This window comes from Hyperolius riggenbachi, chromosome 3 (assembly GCF_040937935.1).
Source record: "Hyperolius riggenbachi isolate aHypRig1 chromosome 3, aHypRig1.pri, whole genome shotgun sequence".
Taxonomy (NCBI): Eukaryota; Metazoa; Chordata; class Amphibia; order Anura; family Hyperoliidae; genus Hyperolius; species Hyperolius riggenbachi.
In genome coordinates this window covers 301,708,494-301,723,249 of record NC_090648.1, presented here as the reverse complement: position 1 = coordinate 301,723,249, position 14,756 = coordinate 301,708,494, and the positions used below count along the sequence as shown (strand labels likewise).

The 14,756-nt window shown below is 45.4% G+C and overlaps 1 long non-coding RNA gene across 4 annotated transcripts in view; it reads left to right on the top strand.

The window, feature by feature from the left end:
• The first annotated feature begins 11,947 nt into the window (after positions 1–11,947).
• The window catches only part of LOC137561444 (uncharacterized), a 411,299-nt gene continuing 408,490 nt past the window's right edge, over positions 11,948–14,756 (top strand). For all 4 annotated transcript variants that reach the window (XR_011030017.1, XR_011030014.1, XR_011030015.1 and 1 more), the window contains exon 1: positions 11,948–12,162. This is a non-coding gene — a long non-coding RNA (uncharacterized lncRNA). The remainder of the gene's footprint in view (positions 12,163–14,756) is intronic.

Sequence of the window (14,756 nt, the reverse complement as noted above, 5' to 3'; positions counted from 1 at the left end):
TGACTACATGACATGATATGGGATCTGGCACAAAACAAATGGGGAGAGCTGCATGACTACAGGACATGATATGGGATCTGGCACAGCAGGAATAGGGAGAGCTGCAGGACTACAGGATGACAAGCACAAGATCTCACACTGCAGGAGGCATAGTAATAATACTTTATCAAGGTGTGTGCCAGTACAGTGCAGGGCAGCAGCAGAAGCCATAGCTGTCACTTTCCTGTAACAGGGCGACTGATGATGACCTCATGACACAGGGCTGTAAATCTCATTCTGTGGGCGTCAATGGGCATGTCTAACTCCAACTGTAACACCGCCCACAGAATCACTCTGCACCTCCCATGGACTGAGAGCTGCAAAATGGAGGGAGAGAGTTGCAAGATGGAGCCTGCCATTCTCTTTTATTCATAGTTGTATTGCACAAATATATCTACTTTTATATTGCCCTTCACAAGTGTTTTGTGTCTAATCATTCATTTCAAAGGGATAAGGAGGCTTAATTTAGTGACTTTTTTTTGGTTCAGTTCCTCTTTAAAGAGGAGCTGTTAGGTATAAGGTCTCAGAGAAAATAAACACATATATCAGTAGCTAAATATTGGCTGTACTTACATTACATATGCATTTCACTGTCCACGTTTGGATTTCACAGAATTTGTATATAGTATATGCAGAGATAGATGCTCCTGACAGCTCATGGCAGGCTCCATGTTTTTCTGTCAAATGTGTCGTCATGTCCTGCCTGCTTCCTGATCACAGAAAAGCTCCTACTGAAAAACACAGTGTGCAGTGAATATTAATGAGCCATGTGGCTAGGAACAATAGCTGACTCCTGCAGTGTACTCTGCCCGGAGATTTATCAGTGCTATGCGCTGGACTGATTACAAGCTGCTGTAACGTCTCATTAGCACCCGAGGGGAGGGCCCCAGAATGCTTTGCAGTATAGTATGCGGCTTGCGTCCTCTTGGGTCTAATTAGCTTTTCTGATAAGCACACATCAAAGGTAAGAGAGATTTTTATCTTCACTAATGGCTTTCTGGCTTCCTTCTAAACTGTTTAACACAGGAGAATAGAGGTTTAAATTAGCTTCTGCAGCCTGACAGTTACTCTTTAAGCAACAGATGTAGTTTTATCATTTAAACCACACTGTTCATTTTTATTATAATTCGTTTTATTTTATAATAATATTTGAAAGCAAGACATATGTCAATTTAAAAGATGGAAATAAAGTTTAGCATTAAGTCAATTAAAAACATTTTAAGGAGAAAAATACATGGCTCTGTATGTCACTTCTGAAAGAGGGACAAATGAGAAAGAAAGAGGACAGAGGGATTCGGTTTCCCAAGGAGGGCACTGTTGGGAGCTATGCAGTTGAGATAAGAATAGATGGATAGGAATTTGCATGAAACTTTCTTCACAGATCTGACCAAATCAACTTCTTTTGAAGAAATGCAGCCCCAGATCTACAGGGAACTTGCACAGTACTTTGTATTGTATATAATGTGTTAACGATGATGAAGTCTACTTAGAGCCATCACAGCAAAAAACAGTCAGCTTGAAGTCCAACATCATAAAACAAAGCCACAGGAAGTAGGTAGCAAGCTGTGACTCACAGTGTAATAATAACTATTTTAAACTCCTGTCCATCCACTATCTAAGAATGGGCAACCCCTACTGTTCTCACAACTTCTGTCACTGTGTGGACTGTTACCTTTATGTCATTTTCTCCCTATGGTGCAATGGAATAAAATTGCTGCTTTACTGACAAGCTTTGAAAAACTATAGATTGTTGTATTCACCATTATGACATGTAATTTTCCTGCAATTATGCTGAATATTACATCTACACAAGTCTTTTAGTATATTCAGCAATGCATATTTATACAATGAAACTCACAGAAACTGCTGTGAAACAGACATTTGCTGTGGTGAGATTGCTGTACTACACAGGGAAACAATAAGAGTCTAACAAAACTAACTAGCAAAGACTGGATTTTATGTATTGACCACAACTTCAGTTTTCCATGGAATGCTTTGTATGCATTCCTAAACCCTCGGAATGTGTGATTTAAAATCTCCAGAATGCTTTTGCCTTTTAAAAATAACAATAAACAAACTTGAAATTAGTTTGGTATTTGCCTGATGGCTCCTGCCTACTATTGCCTATTGAGATGTTCACCGACATTACTAACTGATTTTTAAAGTAGGTGCAGGAATGAATCAGCAGGATCACATGCTAAATCCGAGTTGAGATCTCAGCAGTGTACAATTATTTAGTAGAGTAACATGTGGAAGTCACTCTGGAAGTGGCTTAACAATTAGTTAACCTAATGTTGTATGCCTGTGCCACTGAACACCAATACAGAATTATTAATGTTTGTTTGAACATGAGTTTATGAGCAGCAGTCTGGGAGTAGCTGGACCAAATAGGTCAAAATCGTTGGGATTTGAAATCCATCAAATCTTAACACCATTGAAGTTAATGCGGAGCAAACCTAAGTGCTATATTAGCCCTCAGAGACTAACTGCAGCAAGTGCAACAGAATGGCATCACATGCTGCTATAAAAAACAACAAAAACAAATAAAAAAATTTCTGGCCTCTATGAGCAAGGAACAGTGATTGCAATAGGCATGCTCCCTTGCTGCTTTTTGAAGGATAGTCCTATAACAGTGCTGTTGAGGGGTCTATGAGCAGAAAACAGTGACTGGACTGCAATAGGCATGCTCCCTTGCCGCTTTGTGAAAGGTAGTTATATAGCAATGCTACTGGTGGGTCTATGAGCAGAAAACAGTGATTGCAATAGGCGTGATCCCTTGCAGCTTTGTGAAGGATAGTTAGGAGAGTGTATAACTATCCTTTGTGAAGGATAGTTATACACTCACCCAGAGCCGGGACAAGGTCCTCCAGCACCCAAGGCTGAGACACCAAAGTGCGCCCCTCCATCCCTGCTACCCCAGCCGTCACACACTGATTGCTATTAGACTAAGAGGCGCCACAGGGCCCACAACCTCCCCAACACCTTAATCTCTAGTTATCTGGCTTGCAGTCACTGCCATGTATCCCCTTTTCTTATTTCTTTCTGCTTCAAACACAATTAGGAATGACAGCTGAATGAATTCTGCGCCCCCTCCTACACTGCGCCCTGAGGCTGGAGCCTCTCCAGCCTATGCCTCGGCCCGGCCCTGCACTCACCTAAAGGATTATTAGGAACACCATACTAATACGGGGTTTGACCCCCTTTCGTCTTCAGAACTGCCTTAACTCTACATGGCATTGATTCAACAAGGGGCGGAAAGCATTCTTTAGAAATGTTGGCTCATATTGATAGGATAGCATCTTGCAGTTGATGGAGATTTGCGGGATGCACATCCAGGGCATGAAGCTCCTGTTCCATCACATCCCAAAGATGCTCTATTGGGTTGAGATCTGGTGACTGTGGGGGCCATTTTAGTACAGTGAACTCATTGTCATGTTCAAGAAACCAATTTGAAATGATTTGTGACATAGTGCATTATCCTGCTGGAAGTAGCCATCAGAGGATGGGTACATGGTGGTCATGAAGGGATGGACATGGTCAGAAACAATGCTCAGGTAGCCCGTGGCATTTAAAAGATGCCCAATTAATAATAATAATAATAATAATCTGAACATTTGTATAGCGCTTTTCTCCTGTCGGACTGAAAGCGCTCAAGAGCTGCAGCCACTGGGACGCGCCCAAGAGGCCACCCTGCAATGTTAGGGAGTCTTGCCTTGAACTCCTTACTGAATAGGTACTTGACCTAGCCAGGATTCGAACTCTGGTCTCCCATGTCAAAGGCAGAGCCCTTAACCAGTACTCTATCCTGCCAAATTGGCACTAAGGGGCCTAAAGTGTGCCAAGAAAACATCCCCCACACCATTACACCACCACCAGCCTGCACAGTTGTAACAAGGCATGAAGGATCCATATTCTCATTCTGTTTATGCCAAATTCTGACTCTATCGAGACTCATCAGACCATGCAACATTTTTCCAGTCTTCAACTGTCCAACTTTAGTGAGCTTGTGAAAATTGTAGCCTGTTTTTTCCCATTTGTAGTGGAGATGAGTGGTACCCGGTGGGGTCTTCTGCTGTTGTAGCTCATCCGCCTCAAGCTTGTGCGTGTTGTGGCTTCACAAATGCTTTGCTGCATATCTTGGTTGTAACGGTTATTTCAGTCAACGTTGCTCTTCTATCAGCTTGACTCAGTCGGCCAATTCTCCTCTGACCTCTAGCATCAACAAGGCATTTTTGCGCACAGGACTGCCGCATACTGGATGTTTTTCCCTTTTCACACCATTCTTTGTAAACCCTAGAAATGGTTGTGCGTGAAAATCCCAGTAACTGAGCAGATTGTGAAATACTCAGACCGGACCCTCTGGCACCAACAGCCATGTCACGCTCAAAATTGCTTAAATCACCTTTCTTTCCCATTCTGACATTCAATTTGGAGTGCAGGAGATTGTCTTGACCAGGACCACACCCCTAAATGCATTGAAGCAACTGCCTGCCATGTGATTGGTTGATTAGATAACTGCATTCATGAGAAATTGAACAGGTGTTCCTAATAATCATTTATGTGAGTGTATAATAATGCTGTTGAGGGGTTTATGAGCAGAGAAAAGTAACTGCAATAGCCATGCTCACTTGCAGCTTTGTGGAGTATATTTATATAACAATACTATTTTAATGGGCAATACTTTAAAGAGTTATTATTTTGCTATATGTTGAGATTTTACTTTATTTGAGTTTAATACTGCTAAAAAGCCCATTTTCTCATATTTGGCTTCTAAATGCAATTCAATAAATTGGTCTCTCAGCCTTGTGTCCCTTTTAGAAATTGATAAGAATGTATTTTTTGCTACATTATGTGGCTCCTTGTGTAGAGTGGCGCTTGTGAATACCCTTTTGATCTTACGTTATATTATAACTTTATATAAAATGTGCCATTCTGCTGTTGCTATCTTCCATTGTTCTCTATGAGTTATGTGAACACAGAAACATATCCTGCACCAATTATAGTGCTATAGTGAGTACTTCAGAGAACCACAGTCATCAGGTTCACCCATAATTCGGGAGACTGTTCAAAAGATGCTTGAGATAAGCCCTTCAATAATGAAGCAAGGTATTTCAGTTTAAAGGCTTTCTGAAAAAGATATAGAGGCAATTTACTTACGCTTCCAGTAAACTGACATATTATATAATCCAAATGCCAAATTGAGCTGCTATTTGCAAATTAAAGAGCACCTGCCACAATTTTGGTCAATCCAAACTAAGAATGTTTTATAATTTAAATGGTATTTCCTGCTGTGAAAACTGTATTTCTAGATGATTGATTAGCATTTCAAGAGACATAGCAGTTGTTGCACAAACCAGTGATAAAAATACCGTGCGCATGTAGCACACAGCACATTTACTGGTACTTGCGGCGGGGGTGTTGTGCAATTAGTGCATCCTGCATTAACTGGGTTTAGGCTGGTTCACACCAAGAGTGCTTATGAGCGCTTTTCAAAGCACCCAAGATTTGAGTAGGCGCTTAGCTTATGTAACCCTATGAGGGTGTTCCCACAGCAGCGTTGTGAGGTTGTTAAAATCGCATGCTGATGTAGCATTTTTTGGAGCGATTAAGCTTGAATGGATGTGCAAAAATGCACAGTAATTCAAAAATTGTTTACCAAAATTGCAATTACTATTTTAGCTAATAACTAAGCCTAAAGCGTGTATGAGTAAGCAAATGAAAGCTATTGCCTGCAACACCAATTTTCTTTCTCTCTAAAAGAGGAACTATAACTAAGGATTGAACTTAATCCCAATCAGTAGCTGACACCCCCTTTCCTATGAGAAATCTATTCCTTTTCTCGAATAGATCATCAGGGAGGTCTGTATGGCTGATATTGTGGTGAAACCCCTCCAACAGTGTGATGTCAGTACCTAGGTCCTGACATCACATTGTGGGAGCCTTGTTGTATTGTGGGAAATAACTGCTAAGCAACCAGTATCATCCTCTGTGCATATGTTTATCTATTTTCTCATGTCTGCCAGTTGTAAAGATGATTACATGCAGGCTGAATGAATGATCAAACAATATGAACAAATTACATGGCGAATCTCAAACATTTCTTGATATCTCTTCTATTTTTTAACTTCTCACTTTGCAATGTATTGATTTCTTTTTTTACCCTTTTCACAAACGTTCCTCCTTAAAGAGAATCTGTACTCTAAAATTCTTACAATAAAAAGCATACCATTCTATTCATTATGTTCTCCTGGGCCCCTCTGTGCTGTTTCTGCCACTCCCTGCTGCAATCCTGGCTTGCAATTAACAGTTATAGGCAGTGTTTACAAACAAAAGACATAGCAAGTGATAGGCTGAGAGGAGCTCAGTGTGTGAGTCATACAGAGTGTGCAGGGGCCCTGGAGAGGGTGTGTATAGCTTCTATCCAATCACAAGCAGCACAGCACATTCCAGCTTGACTGCCTCAGCCAGACAGACCCGACAGAGGAGAGAAGTTTAGATCGCATAACAGAGATAACACAGCCACTGTGCAAGTAGGAAAGGCTGCAGTTAGAGCACATTAGAACCGGTATAGGAACTTATAGGATAGAAGAAATAAGGATGAACATTTTGTTACAGAGTCTCTTTAAACAGAAAAGAGACCAAGAATCTCAATTCAAAGATTATGTATAACTTTAAGGTTGTATTAATGAGCTCTTTAAGCGTTTAAAAAAAAAAAAAGAATTGCCAAAAGTGTGATATCAAGGGACTATGCTCCTTTACGTGTAAAGGAAGTTCATAAAACATTGGCACTGATTAGTTGCAAAACTAAATAGCAACAAATGAAATGCCCAGCAGATGGCAGCAGGACGATCAGAATAATTCACTTTAGTTTCATCTAGTCCGTAGCTGACAGTTGCCACTTTCATTTTGTGCTAGCTAGAGAAAAGCTGGCAATCCTGTTGCAGTATTTTTAATTATTTATGTTAGATCTGTTTTTATAATTTGATTGTTCAGCTGTGTAAAATAAATATTTCAGCGTCGTCCAGATTTTTGCCAGGCTGTGTAATTAGCTGAGGGTTTCCTGGACAACATGGGTAACCATAGCAGCAGTAATCTTATTGTCAATAGGAAGAGGTCAACTGACAGAAATTAATTTATAACATGACACAAAAAATAACTGACTCATTTAGAAGAAAACTTTACCATTTAAATACTGTGACATGAATATAGATATATTTCCATTAAGAGAATAGGTGCTGCTCACTGACAAAAGGGTTAATGTCCCAATATGCCAGTTTGCAGCTGCAATTGTACAATTGATCTGCTGTCAGTGAGGATCATAGAAATCAATTATCTCTGCAAACTAGCCCAGAACTCAAGGCACAGTGTATTATCCAATAAACAAACACACATGTTGCATGTTCTTGTTTATTTTCATTTACTTTAAGTGGATTATGAGTAAACAGAGACAAAAGCTTGAACTGGGTCAATAAGCAGCTGTGCATTTATGACCTGCAAAGGTGCCAAGTTAATTAGAACCCCTGTTGAAATAAAATATTGTATGTACAAAGAACTTTTATGTTACTTTAGTTTGTGTAGAGTTTGCTGTACCAGAGCTCAACATCTCTCCTTTAGCGTCTCTGCTACTACTCTCTTTACTTTTGATCCACAAATCATATTATATAATGCGGCTGGATATATGCTGTGGTTTTTACCATATGGTATTTGAGATGCAGCATACAATGCTGGAAAAAAAATCCCTATTTGAAATATTCACTCAGGGCCAGGCCGAGGCATAGGCTGGAGAGGCTCCAGCCTCAGGGCGCAGTGTAGGAGGGGGCACTCAACTCATTCAGCTGTCATTCCCAATTGTGTATGAAGCAGAAAGAAATAAGAAAAGGGGATACATAACAGTGACTGCACACCAGATAACTAGATATTAAGGTGTTGGGGAGGTTGTGGGCCCTGTGGCCCCTCTTAGTCTAATAGCAATCAGTGTGTGACAGCTGAGGTGGGAGGGATGGAGGGGCGCACTTTGGTGTCTCAGCCTTGGGTGCTGGAGGACCTTGTCCCGGCTCTGTATTCACTCCAATTCCAGGAGCCTGGTCTCACAGGGGTACCAGACGGGAATTGGAGTTTAGTACCCTGAGTACTGATACGCATGAGTGAAAGCATCCGGACGGTGAGTGCATATCCAGAGGGGGGTGGTGTGATTATTACTCCCATCTGTGGGCACATCCCGGTGGAGTGCAGATTGTGGTGGCAGGGGTCCATCAACGCAAAAGATATTTAGCACTATGTGCTGTGTTTGATTTATTCCCTGGACTGATCCATGTTACCTCTGTAGTGAGGGCTACGTGATTGTGGAGTGCTGTGATTTTGGTGGAAATTGGTGAAACAAAGAGACATTGACTTTGTATTAACTGGGGGGGAGAAGGAGAGCAAGGGCGCATGATCCTTCTTCAAGATTAATGCAGAGCTGGCAGTAGACTGAGCGGAATGACTGTGAAACGAGTCTCGTCTCTCTGCATTCTCCTTGTGATCGACCCCTACCGTCTCCTATACTTCCAGTATACATGCTTCTACTGCAGCCGAGCCGGAGCCGAGGGGGGACCCGGAACTAATTGCAGAAGGCGGCCACCACTTGTTCCGAGAAGGGAAACGCCACGACCCCCCATGGAAGGGGAAGAACAGCGCTAGAAGGAGGGGTGGGGACAGCGGCGGGGAGGGGGGACAGATACCCCCCTCACCTGGGTCCCCTCCTTCTGCCTCTCTTCCCCGTCGCTGCCTGCCCGCGCCCGGTTCATCTCCCCACAGCCCACTACGGGGACTGCCTCCCAGAGGCAGAGCAGGGCGCCATCCTTCCGTAGCTCTGCTCTGCCTGACTGTCAGCGTGGGAGATTTACATTGGCTGCAGGAGGATCGTGGTGGGGGTGTCTTATAATAACTAGCACCGGGTGTCAAACGCCCTAGGTACGCCACTGCTACCTAGCTAACCTATACTGGGGACACCTACCTGGCTAACTTATACTAGGAGCACCTAGCTGGCTAACCTATACTGGGGGCAACTATACTTGGCTATCCTATACTTGGGGCAACTTTAACTGGCTAGCTATACTGGTGGAAATTATACCTGGCTTCTAACCTACACGGGGGCAACTACCTGGCTAACCTATACTAGGGGTACTGACCTGGCTAACCTATACTGAGGGTGACTATACTTGGCTATCTATACAAGGGCAACTATACCTGGCTAACCTATACAGGTGGCAACTATCCCTGGCTATCCTATACTTGGGCAACTATACCTGGCTAGCTATACTGATGGCAATTATACCTGGCTACTAACCTATACAAGGGCCACCTACCTGGCTAACCTGTAGTGGAGGCACCTACCTGGCTAACCTATACTGGGAGTACTGACCTGGCTAACCTATACTGAGGGCGACTATACTTTGTAACTATACCTGGCTAGCCTATACTGGGAGCACCTACCTACCTAACCTATGCTGGGGGCAACTATACCTGGCTAACCTATACATGGACACCTAGCTGGCTAACCTATACTGGGGGCAACTACACCTGATTAACTTATACAGGTGGTAATTATCCCAGGCTAACCTATACTGGGGGCAACTATACTTGGTTATCTATACTGTTGGCAACTATCCCTGGCTAACCTATACTTGGGGCAACGATACCTGCCTAGCCATACTGGTTGCAATTATACCTGGTTAACTTATACAGGGGGTACCTACCTGGTTAACTTATACAGGGAGCACTACCTGGTTAACCTATTCTGGGGCAACTATACCTGGCTACTAACTATACTGGGGGCACCTATACCTGGCTACCTATACTGATGGCAACTATACCTGGCTGACCTATACTTGGTGCAATTATACCTAGCTACTAACTATACTGGGGGCACCTTTACCTGGATAACCTATACTGGGTTCACCTATACCTGGTTAACCTATACTGGGGGCAACTATATCTGGCTTCTTATACATGGGGTGCCTATACCTAGCTACCTACCTACACTAAGGGTGTTTATTTTTTTGGGTTGCACCACTGCTATGACGTGCAGTGCAAATTGCCGGGTGCCATGTGATCCTTCTAAATCGGGGGTCGGGGGTGCATCCTCACAAGTTTGCCTCAGGCAGCAAAAAGTCTGGCATGGAGCAACCCCTCTTACATATCCAGCCATCCCCTTGGGTAACAGTTGCCCAAGATCCAGGCTTATGTGGCCATTCTTGTTCCCATGTCAACTTGGAACAGCCTTACAAATTTTTCATCAGCACACAAACACACACTTACATTCACGCACGCACAGAAGTATATAGACACGCACTCATGTCAACACAAAAGCATGCACACACATGCTAACATATGCACACAAGGGGCTTGATTCATGACTAGTAACATACTGAAACAGCGCACGTAAAATCCTCTTATGTACATTAATAAATTAGTACGACTTAATGATACCTCCTGGCACACCTAGTGTGCTAGTGGTGGACGTGCTTTGTGCGCTGATCCACACCGCTCTCGTTGCTTTGATCTTCGTACTACTAGTGCATGTGGTGACAGGCACCGCTAGATGGCATCATAGCAAGGAGACATGAACTTACAAGCTACATCTATGGCGCTCCTGTCACCACGAGCACTAGCAGTGTGGAGATCAAAGTGACGGAAGAGTGGCATGGATCAGCGTACAGCAAGGGTCCCCAACCTTTTTGGACCTGAGGACTGCTTTGATGCAAGACATTTTTTCCAAGGCCCGGCAGATGGGGATAAATCAAGTGCGCTGCGTGACGTCACTCCATCGTCCTCTCGCATAGCAACACAGCGCATCATCAGCTTCTCAGCTGACACGCATCTGTGCAGCCTGACCCAGAGAAATCGCCCAACAGGATCAAGTCCTGATCCCCAACGGGTGACATCAGTTGCTAGTGTGTATGCGACTTAAAGTGTACCCAAGAGCAGGGATCAGAAAGATTGTATACTTACCTGCATGCGCAGAAGAGCCCGACTTGCGCAACCAAGCCAGATTACCCGTATTGATTGTGGCCAAATGGAGCCACCTGGGAGGACAGCAGGGAGGCAGTGGTGCTTATGGGGCTGGAGAAAGCCCCAGGTAAATAAGAAAAAATCCCTCTGATTCTAAAATATATGGTGTTCAGGTCAAGGCTTCAAGCAATGCGCTTTTGTAATTGTAGAAGTAGGAGCACTGAACCGTGACTGGAGGAGACAGTACATAAACAGGCAGGTCAGCGGCTACAGGGGAGTGAGGTGGGAAGACGCAGTTTTCAGCTTATAGAATGAGATAAGCAGAGCTGCTTGCCAAATCCTGCTGTCAGCTGATGGTAGACACAGGAATAGGAGAGGGGATTTGTCTGTCAGAGCTGGACACTTTTTTTACCCCGGTTCAGTAGCAACCAGAGCAGATCCATGCATGATGAGTGACAAGCGTGTGCTGTGTGCTACTTGTTGGCTCTGTTTGCTTCTGAACCGTAGGTGAAAAAGTGCAGATCTCTAAACAAATCCCCTCTCCTACTGCCTGTGTCTCTCCCCAGCTCAAGCATGGCAGCCAGCTCGTTTCTCCTTCTATTCCTGTCAAGCAAAGCATGATGTTACCTTGCTGCTGGGGAGTCAGGACTGAGGGAACAATGACAGAAATTCATGACCGTCCTCCTCCAACACTAGGCTGCCTCACTCACTCTTGCAGGCTGTTTGAACTGGCCAGGGTTGTGTGGGCGTGCTCCATTGGCGGCCTTTCTTTCACTGCGCCAGAGGCTAACTGATTGGATGGATGTAGGAAGGGAGGGAGGGACAGAGGAGGAGATACAATGTTTTGGCTCAGCCACTCAGGGACCAGCCTCTGCCTACCTCCTGGAAGCTTCCTGGTATTGCGATCGCTACACAACAAAGTTACAGCTGCGGCTGCCAGTGAAGTGAGTTATAGCCGCGGCTGCACTGAGGTAGGGGACCCCGGCCTTACACATGTCCTGTGACCCGGTATTGGGCTGTGGACCGGTGGTTGGGGACCCCTAGCGTACAGCATACAAGCAAACAAGGAAGCATACGCTGTACAAGGAACATTGCAGCATCGTTGCACGGTCCGTGCATTATAGCAGTTCTGTAAGCAACCACACATCACTCTGCTTATGTTGGGGGGCGGGCACTTTAAAGGCACACATTCTGCTTCACTCTGGCAGGGGGACAGCACAGCTGCACACGGCCATCTCACGACCACTAATCTATGGCCAAGAGGACAGTACGGAGGGCTTCTTATAAGGTGGGGGCACATATTGCAAGGCACAAATTCTGGTGGGGAGCAGCACACGGCGATCCAATGGCCGTTAATCTCCCCTGTCTAAGGGCACAGTACGGAGCTTTCTCTACATGTCACAGGGACACACTTTATAAACTGAAAAACATTTGGACTTCCTGGCAATGCACTAAGTCAACATAATCCAATATGTAACCGTCTCCATCCAGCATACCTTCATCTGATCATCTCTTAAATCCATCCATCAAATTTCCTATTCTCGGCTTATACTCGAGTCAACCTTTTTTTTTGTGGTTTTGGGTAATTATTTCTATTGTAATAGTTGATATTGCATACATTTCCACTTAATTCTGCGTGGGTATTTTGACAAAACAAAAGCTGTTTGCGTATTTGCCCAAAGATTTGTGAAGCTTTGCGAAGATGGAGTCAATTTGCACAGTTATTTTAGACCGATTTGCTCATCCTTACAACCCTGGCATCAACTACGAAGAATTTCTAGTCTATACAGCTTAACCACTTGCCGACCACCCACAGCCGATGGGCGGCGGCAAAGTGGATGCCGAAAGGACCGCAATACGCCCATCGGCGTTGCGTCCTTTCGGCATGCCGGGGGAGCGATCGCGTCATTGATGACGCGCGCTTCCCCCGGCAACTGGCTCCGCCCACCCGTGACGACAACCCACCGGCCTTTCGTTAGCGCCAGCGGGTTGTTAACCCCGCGATCGCCGCTACAAAGTGTATAATACACTTTGTAATGTATACAAAGTGTATTATACAGGCTGCCTCCTGCCCTGGTGGTCCCAGTGTCCGAGGGACCACCAGGGCAGGCTGCAGCCACCCTAGTCTGCACCCAAACGCACTGATCTGCCCCCCCGCCCCCTGATTGCCCACAGCACACCTCAGACCCCCCCTGCCCACCCCCCAGACCACTGTTTGCACCCAATCACCCCCCTAATCACCCATCAATCACTCCCTGTCACTATCTGTCAACGCTTTTTTTTTTTAATTCCCTAAACTGCCCCCTGGGGACTCCTGATCACCTTCCCACCCCTCAGATTCTCCCCAGACCCCCCCCCCCCCTGTGTACTGTATGCATCTATCCCCCCTGATCACCTGTCAATCACCCATCAATCACCCATCAATCACCCATCAATCACCCCCTGTCACTGCCACCCAATAATCAGCCCCTAACCTGCCCCTTGCGGGCAATCTGATCACCCGCCCACACCATCAGATCGCCCGCAAACCCGCCGTCAGATCACCTCCCAAGTGCATTGTTTACATCTGTTCTCTCCTCTAAACACCCACTAATTACCCATCAAACACCCATCAATCATCCCCTATCACCACCTGTCACTGTTACCTATCAGATCAGACCCTAATCTGCCCCTTGCGGGCACCCAATCACCCGCCCACACGCTCAGATTGCCCTCAGACCCCCCCCCCCTTATCAATTCGCCAGTGCATTATTTACATCTGTTCTTCCCTGTAATAACCCACTGATCACCTGTCAATCACCTGTCAATCACCTATCACCCATCATTCACCCCCTGTCACTGCCACCCATCAATCAGCCCCTAACCTGCCCCTTGCGGGCAATGTGATCACCCACCTACACCATCAGATCGCCCACAGACCCGCCGTCAGATCACCTCCCAAGTGCATTGTTTACATCTGTTCTCTCCTCTAAACACCCACTAATTACCCATCAATCACCCCCTATCACCACCTGTCACTGTTACCCATCAGATTAGACCTTAATCTGCCCCTTGCAGGCACCCAATCAACCACCCACACTCTCAGATTGCCCTCAGACCCCCCCCTTATCAATTCGCCAGTGCATTATTTACATCTGTTCTTCCCTGTAATAACCCACTGATCACCTGTCAATCACCCCCTGTCACTGCCACCCATCAATCACCCCCTGTCATTGCCACCCATCAATCAGCCCCTAACCTGCCCCTTGCGGGCAATCTGATCACCCACCCACACCATCAGATCGCATGCAGACTCACCGTCAGATCACCTCCCAAGTGCATTGTTTACATCTGTTCTCTCCTCTAAACACCCACTAATTACCCATCAATCACCCCCTGTCACCACCTGTCACTGCTACCCATCAGATTAGACCCCTATCTGCCCCTAGGGCACCCAATCACCCGCCTACACCCTCAGACCCCAGCTCTGATCACCTCGCCAGTGCATTGCTTGCATCTATTCCCCCCACTAATCACACCTTGAGACACCCATCAATCACCTCCTGTCACCACCTGTCACCCCCTAGCATACCTACCCATCAGATCAGGCCCTAATTTGCCCCGTGTGGGCTCCTGATCACTCGGCCAAACCCTCAGATCCCCTTCCGATCACCTCCCCAGTGCATTGATTGCATCTATTTTCCCCTCTAACCACCCCCTGAGACACCCATCAATCACCTCCTGTC